Genomic DNA, 6,682 nt, shown 5'->3' on the forward strand with positions numbered 1-6,682 from the left:
CTCAAATACATTTGTATCTTAATTACGTCATACTTCTCTATTGTTTGTCACTATTAGGTTTGTCCCATTAGGTATTTTTCTTCACTAATCGGTAGATAGAATGGTTACATAACTCATGGCTTGATAGCCATGACAGAAAATTTTCATGTCAGGAAAGAACAGGTCAAAATTTTTGAGGATAGGAAAGATGAAGAACGAGTGAGACCTGAAAGGGAAAGAAGATCTCACACAGCTGGGACTGCACAGCTGCCACACTGTGTAGAGGTTACAGAACAACCTCCTCCCTACAGCATTCATTAGCTTAATGCTGGCTTGATAGTCATAACGGAAAATTTTAGTATTTGGGAAGAAAAGGTCGAAATTTTTGAGGACAGGAAAGAGGAAGAATGAGTGAGACCTGAAAGGGAAAGAAGATCTCACACAGCTGGGACTGCACAGCTGCCACACTGTGTAGAGGTTACAGAACAACCTCCTCCCTACAGCATTCATTGGTTTAATGCTGTATTGATAACCATACCGGAAAATTTAATGTATGAAAGAAGAGGTCGAAATTTTTGAGGACAGGAAAGAGGAAGAATGTGTGAGACCTGAAAGGGAAAGAAGATCTCACACAGCTGGGACTGCACAGCTGCCACACTGTGTAGAGGTTACAGAACAACCTCCTCCCTACAGCATTCATTGGTTTAATGCTGTATTGATAACCATACCGGAAAATTTAATGTATGAAAGAAGAGGTCGAAATTTTTGAGGACAGGAAAGAGGAAGAATGAGTGAGACCTGAAAGGGAAAGAAGATCTCACACAGCTGGGACTGCACAGCTGCCACACTGTGTAGAGGTTACAGAACAACCTCCTCCCTACAGCATTCATTCACTCCCTATGAATTTCTTTAGGTCGATCACGTTCCTGAGACCTAATAGCTTCTTACTTTTAGGGTACTCTAGCCTATATGCATTGGCATGTGGTTTTCGTATGATCCTGAAAGGTCCTTGGTATACGAACATGAATTTCTTTGTTTCTGCATTTACTTTCTTTGATTTTTCTTTGGTTTTGACAAGGACTAATTGACCTATTTCGAAGCTAGTAGGTACAGCTTTTGCGTCATGACGCATCTTCCTTTCCAACGCTCTTTTTCTCATATTTGCCCTAGCCTTTAGTTTCTTCTCGTCTGTGGATATTTGCGTTAGAATAGGGAATTCTACCATATCTGCAATCACATTGTGCGGTTCTTGGCCAAACATCAATTCGCAAGGTGCAAAACCAGTTGCATCATGTCTTAAGTTGTTAATTACATTCTCAAAATACTTAATGTGCTCTGCCCAACTTGAGTGTTTCCGAGCACAATAAGTTCTGCAAAGCCTATTCAATTCCCTAATAATACGTTCACTCATATTTCCTTGGGGGAAATACGCGGATATTTTCAGATGTTTCACGCCGGCCTTATCTAGACATTCCTTAAATCTATCAGAAGTAAATTGAGGCCCATTGTCTGACAGCAAATTCTTCGGAACGCGAACGTTCACGAAGAAATCTTTTTCCAACTTTTCAACCAATTTTTTTGCATTTGCTCTTTTAATTGGGTATAGCTTAACATATTTACTGAATCCATCCACAATAACAAAAACATGGGTGCAACCACCTCTCGAAACAGGAAGAGGGCCAAACAAATCACAAGCCAGTAATTCTAGGGTTTCAGTTGGCTCTACTGAATGCATATCTCCTTGTATTCTGGTGTTAGCAGTACGGACTTTCTGGCACACTACACAAGATGCTAGGCGCTTGGCCACCCGGCGGTACATGTTGTCAAACACAACCTTCTCTTTTAATTTTGCAATGCACTTCTTTGCACCGTAGTGCCCATACCTCAGGTGTACATAGTCGATTAGTAAGTCTACATGTTGTGAGGGAAAGCACAGCTTCCACTCAGAAACACCTACCTTCTTCCTTCTAAACAGAATACCTTTATGCAGACAATAGTATTATGAAACCTTAGGATAGTTCGCATTTCCTAAATAGCTCTTCACTAATTTCAGTTGGTCATCTGCATTCTGCTCACGTCTCAAGTTCTTAATCACTCTCTTTAATGCACTTTCTTCCTTTACTTCGTGCAATGCAAACATTCGAACTTCATTTAGGTCGGTTGCTGTAATTCCCGCGTCATCACAGAGCTCTGCGCTTCTAGATAACCCATCAGCTACCAGATTGTCTTTCCCTTGAATATATTTAACCTCAAGGTCAAACTGCTGGAGATACAATGACCATCTTACCAAACGAGCATTCCTCAATTTACAGGTCTTTAAAAAGGTCAATGCCTTATGGTCACTGTAAACTATTATCTTGTGACCTAATAGATACTGCTCAAACTTCTGTACCCCAAATACAATTGCCAACGCTTCTAGTTCTGAGATGCCATAATTTCTCTCTGCTGCCTGTGAAGATCGACTTGCGAAAGCTATAGTCTTGTGCACTTCTTGTTCGTTCTCTATTTCTACTTGGAGTATCTCCACAGCTATACCATAGCCACTAGCATCAACAGACATACAGAATGGTTTTTCAAAGTCAGGATGATGCAAAATTGGACTATTAATTAAAGATTGTTTAAGCACCTCAAACGCCTGTTGACATTCTGCTGTCCAAACCCAAGGGGTATTCTTTTTCAGCAGGAGGTGAAGACAGGGAGCATTAAAAGCCTGATCACTAACAAAACGCCTATAGAAGCCGAAAAGACCGAACATTGATCTCAACTGCTTCTTGTTTCTGGGAGCCTCAAATTTTTCAATGACTGCTAGCTTGCCTGGGTCAGGCAGAATACCTTTTCCACTTATCCTATATCCCAAGAAACTTATTTCCTCTTTAACACACTCTGTCTTTTCAATCTTTAGCTTCATGCCACCTCTCTCAATAGCCTCTAACACTTCCTCTAATAAAGCTATGTGTTCTTCCCAGGTAGGAGTTGCTATTAACAGATCATCTACGTAGACTGTTATTTTATTACTTAAAGCTGGTCCTAAAACATGGCACATCACACGTACGAAGGCACAAACAGAGATATTAAGTCCGAAAGGTACCACACGGTATTGGTAACAAACTCATTCGTACAAGAAAGCTGTGTACTTCCTTGAACTTTCCGCCAGTGGCAAATTCCAATATCCACACGTGATGTCCATAGAAGTTAAGAATTTTACTCCCCGGAATTTTTGCAATAACTCGTCCATGTTCTGCGGTCTACCACTTTCCCTAACCACTATTTCATTCAACCAACGAGCGTCCAAGACCACTCGGACACTCCCGTCTCTTTTTGGTACAACAACAAGAGGATTATTGTACTCACTGACCGCTTTTTCAATCACACCCCACTCTAGCATTCTCTGTATTTCCTTTCGAACTGCCTCCTTCCTAGCTACATGTATTTGGTATGGCTTCCTGAAAAACACTTGGCCGGGTTTCACCTTTAATTGACATTCATAACCTTTGACTATGCCAGGTCGATCTGAAAATACCTTATGATGCCTTTTTAGAACCTGTCTCAGTTCTTCCTTCTGATTGGCGGAAATTTTATCGATTTCCTGCAATTTAGCTTCTATCCTGTCGAAAATAATTGCTTCTTCTTCTTCTTCTGTGTTTAGGTTACTTGTACCAAGATTAACATCCTCGTCCCAATACCTCCTATTTTCCAGAACTCGTATAGGCAGCTCCCAAGTTTCATGATCAGTTACTACATGTTTATCACTAAAAGGTACTATAATTACTCCGGTTATTGGCAAAACCATTTTTAACTGGCTTCTTTCAAAGTCAACAACACTCTGATATTTTGACAAGAAATCTATGCCAATTAAAACCTCAATACTGAGATTGTTTACAATTAAACATGGATGATCAATTAAATTACCATTAATGTTAAAGGGTAGTAAAGCTTCTTGCTTTACCGTTTTTGAAACCTTGCCAGTAGCACCAATTATTCTTAGTCCTGATACCCTCATTACTCTAAGCTTGTCTTTACCAGGTAATGCATCAAAGAAGGACTGAGATATTGCACTCACCTCACTTCCACTGTCTAAGAGACAACGTACATTGATACCCAACATATTCACTATTATTATAGGGTGGCTTATTCTAGGTTGTACAGGTGGTTCCTCAAATTCATCTAGTAGTTCCTTTTGGATTTGTCTCCAACTAAAGTGATCGACATCTGTCTTCAGTACATTTAGGTCACAGTTTGTAGGGGTTTCCTGAATTACATTTTCAGCTGCCTTTTCCAGTCGGTCTATTTATTTTAAATCGAAACACCGCACGACTTTATTACATTTAGTTTGCTGAACATAACCCAAATTACTGTAGTCTGAGCGATTCTGCGTCTCCAGACCGGGCATAACACTAGTTACAGCTAGACCAGTTTTACCATTATCGTCGGTTTCCTTCTCAAGTGGCAACTGGTCACAGCTACTGGGTTCATCGACCCTCAACAGCCTACCCTCTACATTCTCACTTATCTCCTGTCCTAAATTTATTAGTACATTATCAACATCCTGCACAGGCACTTTAGATAAGAGCACATCATCTTCATCGTAAATATAACCATGAATTTCTTCTGCTTCTTCACCTGTCAATTCAGTATTTTGTAGCTCCTCCCTATCGTTACACTGCTGCGCCTTCTCTTTCTCTTCCCACTTAGAAAGCGTCTCTAACACGGTATCTATCAAATACTGTGAGTGATCTAATATTTCTGTTGTATCCTTAGATGCTACCGACTCTTCATCCACATATTCAGTCTGAGTATTCTGATCTGTCTTACCAATTCCCGTAACTACTGGCTTAGGAAAAGTAACCGCCTGGTGAGCGCCAGTGTCCTCATAGACGGGAACTAGTTTTCCTGCCTCGGCCTACTACTGTTTCCTTTATTTTCATTATAGTTAATTGGCATAGCATTGCTTTCCGTACTGTGGTTTACATGCATAATTTTGTTTGGCCCAAAATTATTATCCTTTGGGTGCCATTGTTGGTTCTGATAGTTAGTTCTCCAATTCCTACCTCTCTTAGGATGATGAACACCTACTGTTCTGATGTTTACATTGCCATTTTGCTCGTTCCTAAAATTACTACTATTGTTATTAGCATTTCTGTTATTACGTGCTTGCTCCTCATTGGCAGCAACACGTTCTACACGTTCCAAATATTCAATGAAACAATCCAGATTGTCTCTAGGGGCAGATATAATTCTAGTTTGCCAAAACCATGGCAGTTTGGCTTCAAGAGCTAGTATAATCATTTCAGGTTTCAGCTTTTCGGCCAAATGCGACAAACGTGAGATCCATGACCTAGCAAACTCTTTAATTGATTCCTTGCCTGCATTGAAGCGTTTTCCACTCCAAAATTCTCTCAACACTTCATTTTGCTTATTGCTAGACCAATACTCATTAATAAAAGCTGTTTTAAATTCCGCTAATGTTTTGCACTTTAACATAACATCAGCTGACCAACGCATGGCGTCACCTGCTAAATGGCTTTTAATAAATGAGATTTTCTCTCGTTCAGACCAAGTTGGGGGAATCACATCTTCAAAATCGTTCCAGAAATCTAGCGGGTGGATATTTTTATCTGGATCAAACCGCAAGACCTGCCGACACCCGATAAAAGCGGCGTTTGCAGCTACAACTTGTTGTATACTACCATTACCAGAAGTTACTGAAGCTACTTTACTCTCAATGTTAACAATGTTAGTACTGATATTTTCTACTTTCATTTCAACATTATCTACTCTTTGTACAATATGAGTAGTATCAGTTTTGATTGCATCTATGTCTGCTTGACATATGTTTACTTTTATATTAACATCTTTAAATCTATCTGAGCACAGTTCAGACTCCGCCTCGATCTTTTCTGTTAACTTGTGCTCCAGCTTCGCATCTTCCATTTGGAAGTCTTTGCGAACCTCAGCAACTTCGGATTTAACTGTTTTATTCATCTCAGAAAACTGTTGAGCAACCTTTTTCTTAATATCTTCATGATTGTAATCAATTTTATAATTCAAACTGTCTAGATCCTCTTTCAACTTATTGCAACCAGCCTTGAAGGTATCGTCCATTACCTCCAATCGTTTATTAAAATTAGTTTGACTGGCCACGATCCTGTTATTTACCTCAATTATATTAGATTTTAATTCAGCATTAATGCTTTTGACCTGTTCACTTATTTCAGACTTTAATTCAGCATTACTGCTTTTGACCTCAGTTATTTCAGACTTTAATTCAGCATTACTGGATTCTAATTTATTGTCCATTGCCTCAAACCGCATATAAAAATTTGTTTGACTGGCAGCTATTGCTTGTAATATAACATTTAGATCAACAGCCCCAGCATCTTTGGGTTGCTCACTAGCTGGCTTTTTATCACACTCAGGTGACGAAAAACTAGCTCCAACACCAGAATCATCAAAACTAAATGAAACTTCTGATAGATTAGTCACATCTAACTTCTCCTTCTTAAGCTCTACCATCTCTGATGACTGTTTCATTTTTAATTCATCAGAGAAACTATCATCCAATAAATTTACAATTTCTAATTTCTGCTTTACTACAGGGGTTTCTATTATTGAATCATTGCCCCATTTTTAACTACTGTCAGGAGACAATACTTCATGTTTCACCTTAACATTACTACTTTTATGCATATTTACACTTGAATCG

This window comes from Schistocerca serialis, chromosome 8 (assembly GCF_023864345.2).
Source record: "Schistocerca serialis cubense isolate TAMUIC-IGC-003099 chromosome 8, iqSchSeri2.2, whole genome shotgun sequence".
In the NCBI taxonomy this organism is placed as follows: domain Eukaryota; kingdom Metazoa; phylum Arthropoda; class Insecta; order Orthoptera; family Acrididae; genus Schistocerca; species Schistocerca serialis.